A 9,962-nucleotide genomic window follows, 5' to 3' on the forward strand; every position below is an offset into this window, starting at 1 on the left:
TTCCTTCCTCAGAGCAGAGATGGGAAGTCCAGTGGAGGAGAGTGCCGAGGGCTCCGAGATAATGTACATGTGTCTGTGTTGGTGGGTGAACGGGGGGGCGGGGGGGTCTGCGTCCCCTTCTTCTTCCCCATCCCCCATGCTTTCTGGAGGAGCTGTTCAAAAACATCCAGAATAGACCCATTCCCTCCATAAACCACGTCCCACCATCCCTTTGGTCAAATTGTAAAGTGCCTCAGAGGTCATTTTTTTCAGCGGCAAAGATAATACTTGAGTTCCTCCTTCCTGTTCATTTGGTACTGGGCATCTTCATGTGATGCCTGCCAGCACGTGTAGAGCGGCTGCTGTTGCTGATCCAGCAATCGCAGCAACCAACCACGGCGTCCCTCCCAGCAACGCCTTCTCCCAGGCACGCTTCCCCCTGTCAGGCTCACTTCCAGCTGAGGAGAACAGTGCTGGTGGGAAGGCAACAGGGAGGTATGCCATGGGCAGGGGTGGGGGGAGGCCTAGTGCCCTTCCCTCATGCACCTCCTTTGCTCTTAAAATCGAGGTGCCCACCCCTCCTCCGTTAGACATGATTGGGATGGACCCAGGCTGAAAAGATGGGTCTGCCACTCCCACTCTTAGTTGGACCCCGTGCACCACAGTCGAGTTTCAGTTTTGCCTTGGAAGCCCAGCCCTGGAATTGTTTAGTTTTCAGAAGTGATTTAGGCCCTCGTGGGTTTCCAAAGCTTTTTTCACTATAGGCAGCTGAGATCTGGCGAAGAAGGCAAGATGCAGGCAGCATACCGGTGGCGTAGCTGAGCCGGCGTGGTTCCAGTGGCCCCTGTGATGGGAGAGCCCAAGGGGTGCCAGCAAAGACGCTCCTAGGCGAGAGTCAGGCCAAAGGTTTGCAAACAAAGCAGAATGACTCTGCGTCCGTTTCCCTTGGATGCTTTGGAAGGGCATCGCTTCCAAATGCCATGGAGCCAAGATGACAAAGTAACCCAACAGGTTTGGGGCGGGGGCTCGCTTCTCCCCCAAGAGCTTTTTGCCCAGCGTCATGGGGAGTGTTTGGTAACGTCTTCCATTGCTGTTTCGTTCTCTTGCGAATCCTCCTCACTGGTTCCATTCTGTTGTCTCCAGCCATGACCTTGAGAAATCTTTCCATGGGACGTGGCTCAGTTCTCAGGAGCCGTTTCCCTTCCCTGAGCCACCCTGAATGTTTTTAGGAAGGACTCGCGCACCAAGGCGCCTCCATTTTGGCTGGGGGCCATTGTGGATTTGGGGGTCGCACCCAGCCATGCCAGTGCAGGGGGGGGAGACTCTTTTTGGCAAGTGCTAGGTTTTGCCGGAAGGAAAATCAGTCTTCGCTGTGCCAGAAAAGGTAGTTGCCCATTTCCACCAATGCCAGCCTGATGCTCCAGAGCAGACGCCTCCCAGCTCCTTCCCCGACCCTCCCAGCTCCTTCCCCGACCCCTTCAGTGCCCTGCAGCCCCTTATGAAGCTGTTCATTGCTACTGGTTTGGTTTTGAAAGCAAAAAGAACTCATAACCCTGCAGCCGAATTAAGGGAAGTGCCTTAAACTGATGCCTTTGCTGCCACCAGCGAACAAACCGAGACAGGAAGAGAAGTCGATCAAACTTTATGCATCCAGCTTCAGAAATGTGAACAAAAGATGTTTACAGAGATTGCAATCAAACCGCCCCCAGGCGGGGCTCAGGGGAGCCCCTCCCACCATCACTCATTCCCACCCCGCTTTCTGTCCCTCACCCTGCCTGCAGGCTTCACACATAGGAGGGTAGCTGTGGCCTATGGGATGCCCCCCTCTGTTAGCCAGCCTTCATTCCGTGTTGCTTGCCCCATGGTGCTTGCTCACCTGCGTGTGTGTGTCCCCCCTCCCCCCAGAAGGGAACCAGCTGCCGTGATGTGGCGAAACAGCTCCTCCAGCTCCCCACTCCTGTCCCAGTCAGCCCTCGGCACTGCCCCTCCCTCCCCAAGTGCCACTCTCCGAGCGGGGTGTAATACGCATGTGTTAATTACAATTTTTTCCATAATAAAAGTTTATAGATGCAGCACCTTCTTTAACTGATTGAATTAAAGAATGTTATTGACTGTAACTGCCTCTCTTTGTCTTCCTTGAGAGATGATATGGCCAAGCCCTCCTCCCATCCTGAACGTATGGGGTGCATGACTGTGAAGCAGGGATGCGACTCACCGGGCCCTCTCCCCACCTCCAGTATTCCAGGCATTGTCTCCTATGGGGGATCGACACCGCAATCCTGACCCAAGTTCCCTGAAAAATAGATGCGCAGGGTGTGCTTCCAGTGGTTAAGTGGGTGAGTGGTGGCAGCTGCTGTGGATCTTGATCCCTGATGTGCACCGGGTCCTCCCCAAAGCCCCCAGGTGCTTATCACAAACGTTCTGGGGGAGGCGAAGCCTTGCATTCCGCTCACCCTAACTGGCCATGTGCGTAGAACTGATCCTGCACCTTCTCCCTATATTTTGGCAAGGACTTTACCATCGTGCTATTGGGAGGCCCCACCCCACCCCACCCCCACTTCTTTTCCATTTCTCCAGCCATTCCAGCTCTCTTCTGTGAGATTCAGCCTCCCCCAACATGGCACCTTCCAGATGTGTTGGACTAGAACTACCATGATCACCAGCCAGCATGGACGATGGGAGATCTAATCCATTACATCTGGAGAGCAACGGGTTGGGGGAGGTTGATGTAGAACCTTGGAAGGGGGGAACAGCAAATGGGAGTGCAGGGTAGAATGAGAAAGTGGAGGTAAAAGGAAGGGTTACACACACCCCTGGCTGCTCCAAAATGTCTCCTTCTCCTGCTCCAAAATGTCAGCAGTGACGATGGACCATTTGGGTTTTATTCAATGCCGTCCTATATAATGTGCAGTTAGGCTTTAATGCTCCCCAACAATAAGTTCATGAGGCCTAAATCAACTCCTGATGCAAATGTAAAACCTACTTTGGCTGATATATATATATAATTTTTCTTCCAAATTCTCCCATCTAGAGATGTAAAATTTCCAAAACATTTGAGGACATGGGGGGAAATCATTTTTCCTCGGGGTGGGGGGAATGGAAATTTGGGGGGAAATTGAAAAATAAGCAATACCTATTTTTTTTCTGCACTCTTTACAGCTCTGAAGTCACTTTGTGGCTTTAAAGACCCCCCTTCCTCAACCTGGAGCCCTTGAGATATTTTGGACTTCAACTCAGGCTGCATGGCCAACTCAGTAAATTTGTCATTATTGTCCGAATAGACATGATTACACTATGAGCAAACTAAGATATACATAACGTATTTTACGTTCCTGTTTAATGTCGACAAGAGGAAACATCAGCAAGTAGTAACTGAAAAATTGGAATCATCCTAGAAGTCGGAAGAACTGGAAGCAGAAGAAGACTGCTATACAGCATCTGTTCCTATTTGTAAGGAAGTTTAGGGAAATACCTAAACCTGTTCTTGTTTTCAGGAAGAGCTTCGGGAAATCTGATCTGAAGGGAAAGCTATTGAGATTTCATTTAGCTGGTCAGCTTAGGAATGGTAAGCAATCATGTTTCATTCACTGCCCTGAGATCCTAGTGATATAGGGTGGGATACAATATTTTTTTAAAAATAAATAAATTTAAATTAAGAACCTTTGAACAATCTCATCCTATTCACTTTTGTAAATAATTTCGGTTTTAGGTAGCTTTTACCTTTTACCTTTTAGGTAGAGAGGGTTTATTCTAATGGCAGCCATTAAAAAGTTTTATAGCTGAGGCTACATTCCCTAGTGGTGAGATCTAATTGAGAACTATTAAAAATTGTGGCAGTGACTTCTATAGAGATAAGCCATGAAATTAATGATAAAAAATGAAACATGCTTGTTTGGTCACATGTGGTGACAGTAGCTGGATAACCTACAGTGGATTCCTCCTCCCCATATGGGTTTTAGATTAGAACTAAAATAATTGACTGCTACAGCATCTAACCAGAACAAGCCAAGAAACAAAGATTCTATAGAACAAAACCTAAACTGTCGAGAAAGCACATTTTCTTACATTATTATGATATGGTGACTCTACTCACACATTCGGAAACTGAACATAAATGTCTATCAGTAAAAGATACTTTAGATCAATGATTTTAATAAGGAATAAAAAAAATTGCTGGTAATCTTATATATGAGCCTCGTGTGGCGCAGAGCGGTAAGGCAGCAGTTTCTGCAGCTGAAACTCTCCCCACGGCCTGAGTTCGATCCCAGCGGAAGCTGGTTTCAGGCAGCTGGCTCGGGTCGACTCAGCCTTCCATCCTCCCGAGGTCGGTAAAATGAGTACCCAGTTAGCTGGGGGAAAGGTCATAACGGCCGGGGAAGGCAACGGCAAACCACCCCGCTATAAGGCCTGCCAAGAAAACGTCAGCAAAAGCTGGCGTCCCTCCAAGAGTCAGTAATGACTCAGTGCTTGCACGAGAGGTTCCTTTCCTTTCCTAATTATATATGTGTGTGTGTGTGTGTGTACACACACACACACACACACACACACACACACACACACACTTCCCCCATGGTTGCATTCTTTCCAAAAGCAAAACCAGGGGGAGTGAAGCGTCCAAGTGTGGTGAAAAAAAGGGAGAAACAGATTTCTCAACATGCTGAACATTTTATCCTTAAATTGAAAAGCCCGTCATGTTTCAGCCTATGATTCTTCAAGGCTTTCTTCAACTACATGTTGGTCCCACCATGTTTTACAATATGTATTTTAAATGATTACATAGAGTGACCAACTGTCAGGATTTCCCCGGATTTGTCCTGGTTTTTGTTCTTTCCATGGTGTCAGGGGGGATTTTCTATAATTTTCAATAATGTCCTGGAATGACACACCTTCCTCTTTAAGGCTGCCATTAGCATGGCAGGAGTGAATGACATGCTTTCTTGAGGCACATCATTCCCCCACCCCGAGCTCCAATTGAGGTCTTAAAGGGGAAAGTGGGTCATTCGTGGACATTATAGAAAAGGCCCCAATTGGAGTGGATGGTGGTGGTGCAGAATGAAATCCTTTCCCCTCCTCCACTCCAATCGGGTTCTTTAAGGTGGCGGGGGAATAACGTACTTTCTGCAGGACTCAGAAAGCTGCTTCCCCCCCCACACACACACACACTAGGTGTCCTCTTTTTTGGTTTCCCAAATATGGTCACCCTAGATTACAGACCCCTGAAGAAGGCTTTGAAGAATCATAGGCCGAAACGCGTCGGGCTTTTCAATTTAAGAATAACAAGTTCAGCATCTTGAGAACCTGCATTCTTTCCAGACATTTTTCATCTCTTTCTATAAAAGTGTTCCTATTACATAGTTTTTAGAAATTGCTTTTTGGGGGAGTAAAGGCTGGGTAAAAATATATAAACACCTTGTCTTAAATTCTAAAAGAAAATATTTCATAATCCGAAGCTGTTTAATTTTTCCAATTTTTTGGACAAAAAACAAAAACAGTCCAGAGTGGGTAGGGAGGCTTTCCTAAGCCTTCACATTTCTTCTCCCAACATATTGGTAACACAAAGAAAAAATGGGGGGGGGGGTTTTCCATTTCATACCCTCGTTGCACCCAATGAAGCAAAAAGTGAGAAGAATGTGAATGGCTTTGCTCCCATCTAATCTTCCATTGGGTGGTGGACTCTATGATGCAGATGGCAGGGGACTGTGGCACAAAAACACAACCTTTGCCAATTACTGGAAGTATCCTGCAAACCAGGAGGTCCAATGTAATAATTTGATTCACTTGCATTGTTCATTCTGCTTGCAGTGAAGTTGCTGATTTTTGCGCCCTGTGCCCCCCCAAATGAGGCCAAAATAGACATTATCTTAAACATGTGATCATGTTTGCATGTCTTTAATGTTTAAAAAGCAACTGCAGAACACCACCCACCCAGTCCAGATTGGGTGAGAGGTTTTAACCCCTTCCCTTTGAGCCATTTCCCCTAATAAAAATCACCCAAAGCTGCTATTTGCTCCAGGAGAGAAGCTGCTATGGATGCAAATAACTTTCCTTCCAAGGAAAATAGCAGCTGTGTCGATGACTCATCTGGAAAAGGTCATGGGAAAGGGTTAGCCCTCCTCTTCCTGTGCAACAGTCCCAACAGATATTCCTTCCTGCCCCCTTGCTAATGCCTTTTTAATTATTAATATTAATGTAAAGATACACACAATCACATATATGTGCAATCACACATGTAATGGGCTAGTTTAGTCATCCATATAAGACAGCTTCATATAATGATAAGGCTGCTCCTACTCCAAAACAGATAACATGAAGAGAGAGGGTGCTGTCCCTTCCACATTTCAATTAGGGCTGTGCTTTGCCTCAGTCCCGAAGCCCAAATCTGGGGTGATTCGGCCTGAATCGGCTTTGGTACCAGATTGGGCTGCCTCAAACCAAAGTGACCGAGCTGCTTCAGCCCAATCGCCAGCCGCTGCCTCCTGCCTGCTTGCCCACTGGGGCCTCTCTGGGCCGGTGAGCTGCCTGACCTCTTCTTGGGCTGCCTCAAACCAAAGTGACCGAGCCGCTTCAGCCCAATCGCCAGCCGCTGCCTGACCTCTTCTTGGGCTGTTGAAGACCTAGTGTTGAAAACTACAGCAGCAAGAAATGGCCATTTCCAGACGCTATAGTTTTCAACACTAGATCTACCACAGTCGAGAAGAGGCCAGGTGGCTCACTGGGGATGCGGAGGCCATCTCTCCAACCGACTTACTTGCAGCCTCCGCACACCGGTGAGCCACCGGGCCTCTTTTCGGGATGTTGTAGATCTAGCGTTGAAAATTATTGCAGCCAGAAATGGCCATTTCCTGCTGCTGTAGTTTTCAGCACTAGGACTACAGTAGCCCGAGAAGAGGCTGGGCAGCTCACCACTCGTGGAGGCTGCAGGTAAGTCGGTTGGACAGATGGCCTCCGCATCCTCAGTGAAACCACAGCAGCTACCCTTTTCAGCTTCGGAAGCGAAGCCAAAGTGACGTGGCCCAGGGCGAAAGCTCCCCGAGTTGATCGGGAACAATTTGGAAGTTCCAAATCACCTTCCAAGTCAAATGGGGGCGTGCGGGGGAGGCGTGCACAGCCCTACTTTCAATAATCTGCTCACATGCTGAAAGTGTGCCTCATGCACCAGGCCAGTGAGAGACGTATTTCTTCGCTGCTTTAGTCGACGAACTAGCTGGCCACTGGACATCATGGTTTATAAACCACCATGGGGACGAAGGTTAGCCCCCACGTTGTGAATATACATCAGGCACCAAGGGAGATGAAAGGTTTCAGACCCACCTAAAGAGTGGAGAATCTTCCCACAGGAACTGGAGTTTGTGTGTATCATGTGGATTGCTTTGGAGCAGGAAAATGGTTAAGCGTCCCCCATCTCCTGATGCTTTTCCTCTTAAAAAAGGAGCTGTCGTTGTCATATTCTATACATCTCCATTAAACTACTATTAGTTTGGCCCTGGGGGGGGGGGCAACTGAAGGGCACAGGAAAGAGAAGGGCTATGCATTGCCACAGGCTCCATTGATGCACACTGGGGGAGTCAGGGAACCTTTTGTGGCAGCGAGTCAGGAGAGGCCAACACTGCTGGCCCTCTACCCTTGCACAAGTCAAAGGGTTATAAATCATTGGCCAACCAGGCATCAAGGTAAATGCAGTCCTTGAATGTGAAATCTCTGGGAAGCACGGGCCCTCCCACTGCCTCCATACCATTTCGCCTTCGAGGCTAGAACACTGAGTACCACACATGCGCCATTTTTCAGTTGCATGTTGGAGAAAAACCAGCAATTTAAAATTGATTTATTTTGGTTGGTGTGAGCTTGGTGAGATTTCAAATCAGCCTCTCACCCAATCCCATATGCCAGCATATATGACAGGAGCAAACCTTTTTTTCATGGTGAGCTCTCTAAAAATGGTCTGAATTCGGCAACTGAGGCCCTGTCTACACACCGTTCCGAAGGCGCCCCGAAGCCCCTTGAGGGTGCCCCGAAAACGCTCGTGTAGCACGGACCTTAATCGTCCCCAGAAGAGGAGGAGGAGGAGGCGTGCTTCGGCAGCGCAAACTGCGGGCGGCCTGCTCCAGGCTCCGTTTCCCTTTAGCCAGCGGGCCCTGCGAGAGCTGCCAGCAGCGGGGCTGGGTCGTGGGAGGGAAGAGAGCGGACGGGCGAGGAAAGGGGAGGGCGCCTCCCATGCCCCCGGGACCGCGCAGGGGCCGCCTCCGCCGCCCCGCTGCTGGCAGCTCTCGCAGGGCCCGCTGGCTAAAGGGAAACGGAGCCAAGAGCAGCCCGCCCGCAGTCTGCGCTGCCCAAACACGCCTCCTCCTCCTCCACCTCTTCTGGGGACGATTAAGGTACGTGCTACACAAGCGTTTTCGGGGCGCCCTCAAGGGGCTTCGGGGCACCTTCAGAACGCTGTGTAGAGGAGTTTTAATACAGTGTTTCTTGTTGTTCTAAAAAAAACCAAACCACTACACTAGTAATAGTGGGAGAGGCTTCAACATCTATTAAAAACTAGCACATGTGCGCTCTCTCTCTCTCTCTCTCTCTCTCTCTCTCTCTCTCTCTCTCTCTCACACACACACACACACACACACACACACACACACACACACACACAAACACACACAGTGAGAGAGAGAGAGAGAGATTGCACAAATCGGCTATAAAGTAGCAGCGTTTTGCAACCCACTCAGTCCCTTGGAATTCTGAATCAGTAGATACAATCTATTGCAATAGTGGATACTGCTACAACCATTTCTCTTAGTGCATTTGGAATCATTTTCTAGCACAGTGGTTCCCAATTGGGGGTCCCCATTCACCTATTAGCTCTGCAAGGTCCACATTTTAATAAAAGAAAATACGCCGTCTCCCGCGCTCTGCTTGCTTCGACGGTGACGTCTTGCGCGAAAGCACCTGTGTGATTTAGCAACTAGCTTCAGAGATTCCTTCCCTGCACCTAATCCTGAAAACTCACAGAGAAGGAATCCTTTTGAATGTGGTGATATACAACTGACAACTCTGTCTGCGGAAGAGCAAGATGCACTTGTTGACGTGACTTGTGATGGTTCACTGAAATCATTTTTCAAAGAATATAGACTGGACCAATTCTGGGTGAAGGTTTTTCCTGATTATAAGAAGTTAGGGGGGAAAGCTTTGAAACATCTAGTTCCCTTTTGTTCCACATATCTTTGTGAACAAACATTCTCGACATTTTGTTACATGAAGAAGAAGCATAGAAATCGGCTCAATGTTGATCCAGATTTGAGATTAAAAGTAGGAAATATTGAACCGGATGTGGAAAGGATTGTTCGGGACAAAAAGAGGCACGATTTCTCCCATCACATTTAGGTTTAGACATTTAGACATTATGGTCTGTTTTTTTAGTATACCTAAAATCCTTTGCTTATTAGGGGCTACCCCTTATTTTATCCCAAAAAATTGCTTCACACAGGTAACTACCATAGAGATAACAAAATTTTCAAAAGTTGGGGGTCCATGGCTTGATATTTGAAAAACAAGAAGTCCGCATTACTTAGCTAATTGGGAACCACTGTTCTAGAACATAACTGGGACTGTTGTGGATCTCTTCTGGAAGTACACAGGAAGTTTTTCGGCCCCATTATTTCAGAGATATGTTTCAGAATTATTTGTAGGCATTGTAAAGCCACAATCCCCAGTCCTCAGAAGGCAGTGGTCCAATACTCTGGATGCTTTCCTTTTATCCCCTTCTATCCCAACACACACACACACACACACACACACTCACACACACTCTCTCTCACACACACAAACACACACCCTTCCTCATGGCTGCCAATCAGTCAGGTTCGCTTCCCTACTTCCCTTCATTTACCCATATCATTCCTCCTGTCATTAATTCCTTGCAATGAAAATAATAATTTTAAACCTGAAGAAACAAACTCTAGTTCTGGAAACAAAAGAAAACAAACAAGGCATTAGAA

Source organism: Elgaria multicarinata, chromosome 3 (genome assembly GCF_023053635.1).
Source record: "Elgaria multicarinata webbii isolate HBS135686 ecotype San Diego chromosome 3, rElgMul1.1.pri, whole genome shotgun sequence".
Lineage (NCBI taxonomy): Eukaryota > Metazoa > Chordata > Lepidosauria > Squamata > Anguidae > Elgaria > Elgaria multicarinata.